Below are 12,236 nucleotides of genomic sequence, written 5' to 3'. Positions count from 1 at the left end.
TGGTTAATCAGCCGTCATCAGCCAGGCTAGCTTGAATTCAGTGGCAAAGTGAGCACGGGACCCACGTCTGGGCATACCCTGCCAACTTAGGGCCAACAAAGCGATACCAAAGGGGATGATGGACGGAGTGTTGAACATTGCTAGCACTCAGCCCCAGTCAACTGATCTGGGTTTATTCCATCATCATTCTTTAGCTCACTCCGCCACCCCAGTTCAGACATGGCTATATGTCCTGAAGGCATGCCAAAGGCAAGCCAGTCTGCGCCCATCCATGCATGGACGATGCCCAGTGACAGGAACCCTGGTCTTGTCCATTCCCACTACTGCCTACTGCGACCCTCCGCACCCTTAATCCCAGCCACCCTTCCACATGCTGGTGCCTCACTGCCCCACACAACATCGAGGGAGCGTTCTCTTGCGCTTCCTGCAAGTTTTCATGCACTTACCCACACCCAACACTCACCGCATCCGCACCAGCAGCAACCAACACCCCACTCTCTCAAACACACAGTCTCGCAACTAGTCACACAACACTCCGCACACAAATGCAAGTTCATCAACATCTGCTCATTCACCAACCAAGCCACAGAGATCTGGGACCTACTGCACAACAAAACACTGACCTTCTTTTCCTCACAGAAACCTGGCTGAACCCTACATCAGCACCTGGCATCTTCGCAGCCACCACCCCCCCCCAGGTGTAAGATCACCAGGCAAGACAGACTTCACAAGCTCAGAGGCGGAATCACCATCATCCACAAGAACTCCATTAGCGGCACCACCTCCAAAGACACAACATCACAGCCAACTTCACCCTAAGCGGCATTTTCATCTGCAGACCACCAGGACCGCACACAAAAATCGCTGGCTCCATAACGGACATCGTCACACCACTAGCCCTGGACACTAGCAATATCATCCAACTCGGAGACAAGAAGTTCTATCTGGAAGGCTACGACAACTCCAACTATAAATAAGACTTTGCAAACATGGGTCTAACCCAAAGAGTACAGGGACCAAACCAAGTCACTGGACTCCTGAATCCTATTTTCACCACCTTTAACAACATCAGATTCGAGGAGCCCTCACCAGTCTCCTGGACAGACCAGGCCCTCATCAAGTTCAGCATCCTGGTCCAACACACACACCCCCACCAGACCAGCCCGCAAAAACAAGAACAGCCTCACTGACAAGGACTGGAACAGTGCTCTCACTTACAATTACTACTCCAGGAAATGATCGGAGTAATCCCTTCTTTCCTGAGCTCCCGCGATAAACTGGATGACTCAATTTTGTTGACGGAGTTTGTTGGCCAACGTTTCTTCAGCTGAGCTCTTTGGTGGTGAGTACGCTCACGCTGTGAGTGATCCAGCCATCACTTGGGACAGAGTGGATGCCCCCCTAGTGAGGGCTGAGAGAGGCAGAGAGAGCTGATTCCTTGGCATTTCAAGCCTCGTCATAGTTTTGGTTCTTACTCGAAGTAAGAGACAAAATGTAACCTGATTTCTTGTGCTACCACTAAAGATCATTATTAGTCGAAACAATTCCAGGGAAGGCAGCTCCATAGAGACAAACCCGTTTGACTGAAGAGTAAAGAACATGATTCATGAATATTATTGTTCAGTTCATATAACTATCTTTCGCAGCCAGATGACTTAACCTGGGGCATTGAAATATTGAAGAAGAGGGAGAGAAATGTTTAATGAAACTCTTTACGGAATGTATTCTTGTAGCAGTGTCTAGAATCGGGTGTAGCTAAGGTGTTAAAAGGTTAGCGTTGAACAAGTGACTTCACCTTATCACCTTTATCTTACAGCCTAAGTTTAAGAGAGCCAGTATAGAAGCAGAAACCCTCAAAAAAGCAGAATAGAGAGAGAGAGAGAGAGTTCTTCTAAGTTCACCAAACAGGGTAAAAAACCTTATCCTTCAAAAGCGGGGGAAGTTTCATGGGGAACTCAAAACTCAAGTTCCATCTGAATATTATGTGTGTTCTCTTTTTGAAATCTCGCTCCTCGCAGTTCCTATCTCCTAAACCCCTTTCCCTTGCCTGGCCACTCCAATACTCTGCGCTAATACAGCATTCAGAGTTGGTGGTGCCTAGGGGTGGATCTCTCGATCTTACTACAGACCCCGAGGAAGAACTGATTGAGAGAAAGACACCACTGTCCTCCCACTGCTGAAGAAACCCCCTCAAACTCTTAAGCGCTCACCAACCACAGGCCGATCCCCCTGCTACCATTCTCGGTTTACGTCCTGGAGAAAATGGTCAACAGACACTTTGTTGAATACCTCAAGGACCACCAGCTCCTCAAAACCACTCAGTCTGCTTTGAGCCCCAACCACAGCTTGAAAACTGTCCACATCCCCGCCATGGATGACATCTGCATGACTCTGGACACAAGAGACATGGTGATATCATTCTCCTGGTCCTCTCTGTAGAGTTTGAGACAGTCTCCCACCCCATCCTTATCCAACGCCTCCAGATCAGAATCCAACGAGACGCACTCCAATGGATCTGCTTCTACCTGACTGGAAGAACCAAGTCAGACATCCTGTCACCGTACACGTTGCATGCAGGTGACCTTGTCTGCTGAGTTCCACGCAGATCTTCCTCGAGCCTGACTCTCTTCAATGCATACATATTCCCTTTAGCTAGAATCATCCACTCTCATAACATCAAAGTCCTCTCCTACACTGACACACAACTGTCTCTCATGGCCAAGACGCCCAGTGCCCGGATTAAGTTTTATTCCTGTATGACTGGAATTGCCCTCTGGGTGAAGATCAACTGTCTAAAACACTGACGGACTTAAACCGTGATCTTCGGGAAAAGCACGTCAGCGTGGGACTCCACCTGCTGGCTACTAAAGATAGGACGAACATCTACCCTCACCACCCATGCGAAGAATCTCAGGATCGTCATAGATAGCAAACCTTGACCCGCCAGATCAACGCCGTCGCCTCCACCTGCTTCAACTCCCTCCACATCCTCTGCAAGACCTTAAAGTGGATCCTCACAAAATGCAGAAAGACCGTCACCCATGCACTCATAACGAGCAGACTGGACAACGGCAACGCCCTCTACGCCGGAATCAACAAAACCCTGCTACACAAACTCCAGACCAACCAGAACACCTCAGCCAGACTCGTCCTCTGAATCATATTCTAGTATGGGCACCCTCTAATTTAGAGATTTACAAATAACAGTTTTGTAAATTGGCCAGTGTGACAGATATTCACAGATGAAAATGTTGTCACAAACGGCATTTTTGTCCTACTCATTTTCAATATTTCGTTATTTCAACAGTCAGCATCTTTGGGAAAATCTTGAGGGATCTACACATATGACCCCTTTGTGAATTCTGAGTTGTGTCTACTTTCATAAATCTGCACCTTTCCTGGATCCACCTGGGTTTCACAGTGGATTCCACCAAAAACTGGAATAAAGTTGAGAGCACAAAAAATAGGCAAAATGGGCTAAAACTGTTGTAAAAAAAAGCTGTTTTTGTCCCTACAAGCTGGGAAGATGGTGACCTTAGCACAGCAAATGTACAACAAAGTCATTTATAGGAAAAAAACAGTTTTCTCTGGAGCACTTTTTCCCTAGTTTTTCAAAAAATGTAAACAGTTTGCTATATTTCTGGGTCCCCTCCAGGGGAATCGAAAAACCCTGGGTACCTTTACAATCCCCTGGATGTTAGACATAAGAGGGTGCCAAATTTGCCATGGGTACCTTTTGTGAAAAAAAGTTATGTACCCTAAGCACAAACTACCCAAAATACGTTAAAAGAAATTGCTCAGCACGTGCGGGAGGGGAGAGAGAAGGGCCAGCATTTAAGGGGTCAATGTGAGCAGTTAACAAACATTTCAGGTAGATTTTTTTTTCCAGAGCGAACAATTAGGGGAATTTTTCAGCACAAAACTACTAATCCAAACAAATCTGTGGTATCTGCACATTGGATCTTTCGTTAGTTGAAAGGGTTCTTTAAACATGAAGCTCCTGGTTTGATCGGAGTCAATTACAGGGCAGAAGTTACACAACATTGTGAAAACAGAGGCAACTCTGAGCACAGGGGTGCAGTAACATTTGTTGTACATGCACATGCAGTGTATGCCTTTGAAATGTTTTATTCATGGGTGAACTTTGATCCTATAGATGCCGGTACTATGCTTTCCACTCCAACAGAGATGCAGCCATTCCTACTCAGCCCCACGCATATCACGACCCGGTGGACTCTTTCACCCGTCCAGTTCACAAGATTGGTTTGTTGGTCACTTACCCCCCACATACCTCAGAATGTCAGACAGGGTTCGCTAATGTGGGATCACCTGATACCGTACTGGCTCGGTACAAACAGTGTCCTATATAGGTGACTCAGACAGTATGTATTGCAGAACAAAGCAGGCCGAGCGGGTCGAGTGGGATCTGTACCACAGACACAGGGTTCCATACAAGCAATCTGTCCACGGACTATAAGCACCACTACGGGCAAAGTGCCCGTAAAAAGCAACAAAACTGCCTTCTGGATCGCTTGCAACACCAACCAGAGGAGCAGCACTGTGGCGATGAGACGTCCCCTTGGAATGGTGCCATCGTCAGAGGCGTACAACACCTGGGAAAGTATCTACACTGCTACGCAAGGCACACCCTCATTGGTGGTACTACCTGATGTACTAAGGAAAGTACAAATGAGTACAAGGCTGCACCCTCCCTAAATCAAAGAATGAGATGAGGTATCAACCATCCTACCCATGGCACGCCGTCATGGGCGGTACTTCCCGAGCTACTAAGGCAAGAACAAATGAGTACAAGGCTGCCCTAGATCTAGGAATGAGATGAAGTATCAACCGTACTACTCATGGCACGCCTTCATGGGAGGTACTACCCGATGTACTAAGGCAAGAACAAATGAGTACAACGCTGCACCAGCCCTAGATCTAGGAATGAGATGAAGTATCAACCGTACTACCCATGGCACGCCGTCATGGGTGGTTCTACCAGATGTACTAAGAAAAGTACAAATGAGTACAAGGCTGCACCAGCCCTAGATCTAGGAATGAGATGAAGTATCAACCGTACTACCCATGGCACGCCGTCATGGGCGGTTCTACCCGATTGTGGGACTTGGCCCTTTCCCCAGAATTTTTTTGCTTTTTACCCCTTTTAATTTAGAATGCCCCTATTGAAACAACAGTGTGTAGGCCTTGTATAGTGGAGAAAGGCCTGTGTAGTGTAAAACTAGTGTTAAAGTACAGGTACTTCCTACCCCTAACATGGCCGCCACTGACCTCTGCTGCTGCAGCGAGGTCTACGTTGGCGCATTCTAGTAGCCAGGGGCTGGCTGGAACCCTCAGGCAATGTATCCATCTTAGCCTGCCAGCCTGCCCATAGGTAGAGTGGTGGAACCTCCTGGAAGCCTCTGGAACCTTCTGGAAGAGGTGAGGTGACACCAACTGCCACTACCAACTGTCAACTGGCACTATAAAAGGAGAAGGAGGGAAACTTTCCTGTCAGAGACCTGGGGAAGAACCTACGCAGGAGGATAGGCAGTGAGGGTCAGGACAGGGACTTATGATACTGGAAGAGACAGGGCCTAGGTGTTGCCTTTCAAGTGTTGAGGTATCCTGTACCCCCCCTCTGATCTAGCCCTGCGGCAGGGAACCCCCAGGGACCACTTGAGGAGATTGGCTGAGGAGATCTAACACCAGCCACCAACTTAACCCCCTTCAAGGAAACAAGAAACCAACTGCTAATTACAAGGGCGCCAGAACATACAGCGCCAAGAAGAGACTGAATCACCACAGGACATTTGAAGAACCACCCAGGTATTGGCGCTGTGTTGCTCCTTGTGCCCCCTGACGCCATCTGGGATCCCTCTTTCTGGTTTGCCACAGACGTGTGGTCTGTCCTGTTGGCTCTACTGAACTACATATTCTGCCTGAGCTGTGTTTAGCTCTCCCTGACTAAACTACCGGTACTGCCAGGCGCTGAACTGAATTATTATTGGGACGGCTGTCCTGCTGCATCCCTAGCTAGAACCCTTACAAAGTGCTAAAGACTGCCTGCGCCTAAAAAGCACTGTGACCTGTGCCTGGACTGCTGTGATCAGCCTCCTTGCGAAGCGCTGTGGTTCTGGAGACTTTTGTGTCTGCTCAGCGCTGTGGTGAATGCCTGCTGTGAACTGTGCTGGGAAAGCGCTTCGAAGGAAACTACCAAGCGCTAGCACCCTGTGCTGATCGTGTTGTCAGCCCTGCTCTCCCAGCGCTCTCCTGCTGTCCCTGTGAGGAGCGCTGAGGTGCCGGAGGATGTTGCTGCCTCGAGTAGTGCTGAGATTGCTGAGTGCTGCTCTGCTTTGTGTCCTGCCTAGCCTGCTGAGGCCCCCCAAGTGCTGTGGACTGCTTTCCCGCGCTGTGCCCTGAGCTGACTGAGCTATTAAAGACTCAGGCACTGTAGCCCTCTGTGAAGCGCTAGAATCCCGAAGCGCGCTTCTCTTCAAGCACCTTATTGCCTGCAAGGCACTACACTCTGCCCAAGCGCTCACCTTCTGTCTCTGGCGAAGCGCTGACATCGACGTCCTGTGTGGTGCTGCCGAGCGCCCTGGTGACCCTGAGGCACTATATCTGCGAGGCGCTGTCTGCTGCCATCGCGGAGACCTGCTGCGGCCCTCATCGCTGCCCCGGTCCGGCGACTGGGTTGAGGAGGCTCCCCCGTGGGGTATGTCGTTCCGGCGGCCCCCGGTGCTAGAAGAGGGCCGCCGGAATTTCTCTCAGGCTGCGCTAGACCTGACAGGCCCCGAAGCCCTGCATCATGTGACGGGGGCGCGTCAGGACCCCACCCGCCGCATTTCCATTGGCCTGGGAGATTGTGCCCTAGCCGGCCGCACTGCCATTGGCGGCCGGCTCCGCACCCCCCACGTGGCCGTGACCTGACTGGTTCTGGGCCCCGGAGGATACTGAGGCCCGGGAACCAGCAACAACACCGTCCGAGGGCTCTGGAGGAGCCTGGAAGCCCCCCTCCAACCGGCGCGGGGCTCGTCTGGACTGCCTGTGGCCTGCAACCGGCCCCACCGAATCACTGGGCCGGGTAGGGCCTAACGGAGGGTTGAAGCCCTCATCTGCAGCCCAACCTACGCAAGGGCCCCGAGCGGCCGAAGAAGTAAAGGTAATCCCCGGGGAGGAGGGCAGAAGGCCGGGGAAGGCCCGAGTTCGCCCCTCCCTGGGAAACCTGGTGTCTGGTCCACGTTGGCCCTAATTGGCCCCAGAGAGTCCCCTGACCTGGGCCAGGACCCCTAAACACCGTGAGGGCATTATTTGGTGAGAATTAACCCCTGCCTGGAAGACTGTTAAATGCCAATTACTGTAGCCTTATGCATGGCTTGTTTGGGATTATTGAAATGTAGGCCCTTTTCGCATAGTGTATTTGTAGCTTAATGAAATGCTTTGTATTTAAAAGAAATGTACATAATACACTTATGAAATGTTCACAACAGGAAATTGAATATTCTACCTTTAATGAAATAGGGTGGCTCCTGTTCAATGTTACACCCCCTGAATGCCTATAGGAGGTTAGGTGTAGTTCTACATGAAACATGCCTAAATGATTCTCATGAATTTCTTGCAGAGGTGGGCTCTATGGAATGTTGATTCTCACCTGCAAACAAGAGTATACCTAATGAAATAGGGAAGTTGTTGAATGTCAACGAAAGCTCAATTTTTGTTCCAGAGGAAGGGTTACTCCTATTCCCTGAAATGTTTATTCCTGACTAAGGAAACGTTTTACCTACGCTTAGGGGATGGTCCTTCCTGCCTGAGTGTTAATGGCCTGTTTAGTCAGGGGGGGTGGTGAGATGTTAGTTCGTACCTAGTAGGATGGTTATTCTACCCTAGTTAGGGGTCTGCTGATGCCCTCTTAGATGATAATTTAGTCTGTAGGGTAAAAAGGTTGCTGCTAATAAAATGCTTGGCCTCTAATGAAATGTGTTGATGTATAATATGGTGAAATGCATATTGATCGGAAGGTTGATGCATAACTAATGAAAAGTTTTCCTTCAACTGTTAACCTGCTCAATGCTTATTCCTACTAGGAGTGATTAAGGAAATGGTTATACCTACCCTCGAGGTTGTTTATTCCTAATGACATGTTTACTTCCACGCAGTGCTATATTTATCAGAAGCCTACAGTGATTTATTTACATGTTGCTGTTCTGAGACACTCAGCTTTGCTTGGGGAGTAATAAGATGATCTATCATTTTGGTTGTCTCCTTAAAGTTTCTGATGCAGGTGCTGACCAAAGGCAAGGCATAGGTCAGGCCTGTGTTTTACTGAAAATGTATTTATCCAATATTTAATACTTATGGAATATCTAATATTTATGCAACTGAAGTTTAATGCCAAGTGTTGACACACAGGTGTCTGGAAGGAGAGCTATGAAGCTAATTTTATGATGAATTCCTAATACCCTGATCCTGCTCTATCTTAATAAAGTTGACTTGAGTTTTTACACCAGATCACTGGAGTGGCGTCACTTTTTGCGTGCCCATTTTTCTGTCTCAGTGGTTGCGTTGCTGTATGGTCGCTTTACACAGAAGCTTTCGGATGCCTACCCGCTCGTGCCATGCTACCCTCGGGGAGCTGGTGACCCCAGTTCCAACACCGATGTACTAAGGCAAGAACAAATGAGTACAAGGCTGCACCCTCCCGAGATCTAGGAATTAAATGAATGGGAAATCTTAAAACAGTTTTCTTCAATCATGCTGAACCGAGAAGCAGCGGCTTTGGCTATGCGCCTGAGGCTGCAGCAATCCTTGTTCAAGAGTGTGAACAGGAGCCACCTAAAATGATTTTGAAACATACACTTCTGTGGGCGTCACACCTTGGGGTCACGAGCCATCACACCGCAGCTCACAACAAAAAATAAGACTGAGGGTTCTGGTGAGGAAAAAACTAAGTAAACAAAAAGGAGCTTAGAGGGAAAAATCGGTCATTGGTCACCCTCCACTCAGTTATATAATTCCAAAAAAAGACCTAGACCGACCAGGCATAAACAATTTAATATATTCTTGGTGAACCATCAGCTGCAAACCTTTTTGCACAATACTCCTCACTTTTAAATATTGAGGTAGGAAAAAACTAAACCAGAGACTAGAAAGGAGATAAAAAGACGAAAAAGACAGTAACACAAAAAGAAAAGGACTGGATTTCCATCAACTCAGAAGTCCAGCCAAGGTGGATAAAATTTAACGGACCGTACAAAAATATAACAGCCAGACTGGCATCTGTATTCTAATAGCATTACTTCTCATTCTTTTTGGGCCAAGAGGAGTGGGCGGACCGAAAACCACAGAAAAGTGTGTGTACTAATCAGAAAAGCAAAACAGGACAAGACGCTGAGGTTAGTGTAAAGAAGGAAGAGAAAGGTTGAACTCTATTACTCACTTTAAAAAGTAAGAAAGGAATTTGATTAACTAAAGAAAATGCCCTGCAAACTACGGATACTTCTGCGGAACAGGACTTAGATGACGGCGCTGGTGGACAGACCAGCTGAAGTGAAAATAGTGCGCCAGATTCTTCGAGAACTTCTGTTGGTGAATCAGCCTGAATAATACATACAGTCTGAAAATCTGATTGACATGTAAATCCTCCAGTTAGTGTTCAGATTGTAAAAATACTAATCGAGGGCGATATACACACAAATTTAAGGCAATATTCTGCCCGCATTTATCAGCTACCGACAACATCCTTCTTGCAGAGGGTCACAGTCCTCAAGCCTTTATAAGGGATGCGATGCAACAAGTACTGGGACCCCCTCCATAAAAAATACTTTGACAAGGCCAGGGAGAATAGGGGAAAACAACAATTAACCACAGAAAAACTCCCTCACGACCTAGATGGTATTACTTACTACTTCAAAATATATTTTATACTGGGCTAGTGATTGCAATAGCATATTACAACATAATCATTTCAACTTTTTTATTTATTTTTACTATGTCTTGATTCATTGATTTAATTCATTTGTAATCTTTATAAAAAATACATATTCATATTATATGCAGAAATAAAAATCTACAAACATAATCTATTCATCCCCAGGTAGAGAACAACCCACACAAACCACTCACACACATATATACATTACATTCATTACGCATCCAAAACTCCCCTAGTTGGTTCTAGTCTCAATGGCCCTATATTGGGCTACTGCTCATGATTAGGTTTGAAAAAGGACACGGTCAACGCGTTTCGTGGCATACGGAGATAATAAGGCCACCTTCATCAGGACTGGAGATTATCACACCAAAAAGTTCTCAAACACCCTGGGAAGACCTGGAAAAAGCATGGATGGAAAAGTCCATCGGTTACTAGCCCAAAGCGACACACATTCTTTATATATAGACATTAATTGGACCGAACAGATGCAAACGTTATACAGTACATAAGTCAAGTGTGATACCGTACACACGTGCCACCTTATATCCAGAAAAGATAGTGTCATCAAACATCAAGGTCATACTAATGTGTTCATCCTATAAGGCTCACTAAGGCACAAAATAAAACACAAATTGTTAATCTGTGCCACCATAATCCCTAGGCTTATAAGAAAGCAAAGGGGGGAAAACCAATAGTATACCCCATTTGTCCTCAGATACTTACTGTAATGTATTGTGTATCAAAGAGCACACTGCTCATCACTTAAAGGTTAGTGTGCCCCAATACTCTGTAAACGTTCAAAAGGTCTGCCTGGTTCCTAGCAGGGAGAAGGAGGTGATCTATTACAGTCAGATAATTTTAAAACAAGAGACCTTACAACCCATCTCATCCTTTAATAGACAGCTTTCTTACCAACAATATTATATTTCTTTTCCCATAGTTGCTTTGATATAAATTTGGCACCTACGGAACTCCCTGTCGTACCATCGGGTTTCCGCCTAGAAAGCGACAATTTTTCCTAGGATTTTATCGGACTAAGGCATCCTTTTGTACAGTGGTTAAAAGGATTCTCATTTAAGGACTCAGGACAGGACAAAATACCTTGAATAAATGGAGGTACTCCCAACAGGAAGATCTTCTAAGAATAGCGTGTCTGTGTACACACACACAGCCAGAGGTCCAGTGTCTTGGCTCCTTTTGTAACCTAGTTTTAAAACTGTCAACGAAAATAAAAATAAAAGAGGAGGAAAGTAATATCTAACCAAGCTTGGGACCCAGTCGCATTTTAAACCAACAGCCATGCCAAAATACACTAAAATCTAGGACTCAGGCATTTAAATGTAAACCAGCCCTTCAGATATAGCAAAACTGAATCAATAAAAATGTTTGTCATCCCACTGTCTCAAACTGCATACTGGTTAACATATCCAGCAGGTATGTCGTAGAGTGGTTACCCATATTAAACCACCAAATAGGTGGTAATGTTTGACAACATCCTCAAGACTCTAGTATGTTTCTTATACGGAACATGTCCCACAGGTTTTATTAATATCTGCCCTCCATGCCGGTAGTAATTTGTGACAGTTTACTATCCTCCGCTAGACGCTACATACGGGCTGGACTCCCATAGATTTTGCCCCTGTCGTACCGCTTCCCATTTTTGTTTTCATACAACACATTTGCCTGTTTTACCTCTGACTGCCTCCACGTCACACGGAGCATTCATGAAACCCCAAAAAAACGCAATACCGAAACTGACTGGATAACCCACTTCAAAAACTCACCTTCAACAAAGACTTGTGGCTCATCCAAAATAGTGTGGCAGATCTGGGGTCTGAGGGGGGCAGGGGCAGATCTGGGGTCTGAGGGGGGCAGGGGTCTGAGGGGGGCAGGGGCAGATCTGGGGTCTGAGGGGGGCAGGGGCAGATCTGGGGTCTGAGGGGCAGGGGCAGATCTGGGGTCTGAGGGGGGCAGGGGCAGATCTGGGGTCTGAGGGGGGCAGGGGTAGATCTGGGGTCTGAGGGGGGCAGGGGTCTGAGGTGGGCAGGGGCAGATCTGGGGTCTGAGTGGGGCAGGGGTCTGAGGTGGGCAGGGGTCTGAGGGGGGCAGAGGCAGATTTGGGGTCTGAGGGGGGCAGGGGTCAGAGGGGGGCTGGAGCCGATTTGGGGTCTGAGGGGGGCAGGGGCAGATCTGGGGTCTGAGGGGGGCAGGGGTTTGAGGGGGCAGGGGCAGATCTTGGGTCTGAGGGGGGCAGGGGTCTGAGGGGGCAGGGGCAGATCTGGGGTCTGAGGGTGCAGGGGCAGAT

General features: G+C 47.5%; 1 protein-coding gene across 1 annotated transcript in view; it reads right to left on the bottom strand.

The window, feature by feature from the left end:
* LOC144805719 (uncharacterized) overlaps positions 1–11,808 on the bottom strand; it is a 126,416-nt gene extending 114,608 nt beyond the window's left edge. Inside the window, exon 1 of the mRNA XM_078672217.1 lies at positions 11,716–11,808. The gene's annotated coding sequence lies outside the window, so the exon portion shown is untranslated. The remainder of the gene's footprint in view (positions 1–11,715) is intronic.
* Between the last annotated feature and the right edge of the window lie 428 nt (positions 11,809–12,236).

This window comes from Lissotriton helveticus (assembly GCF_964261635.1).
Source record: "Lissotriton helveticus chromosome 1_1 unlocalized genomic scaffold, aLisHel1.1 SUPER_1_unloc_2, whole genome shotgun sequence".
Lineage (NCBI taxonomy): Eukaryota > Metazoa > Chordata > Amphibia > Caudata > Salamandridae > Lissotriton > Lissotriton helveticus.
Note: the sequence above shows the minus strand (reverse complement) of the source record. Positions and strands in the feature narration are given on the sequence as shown.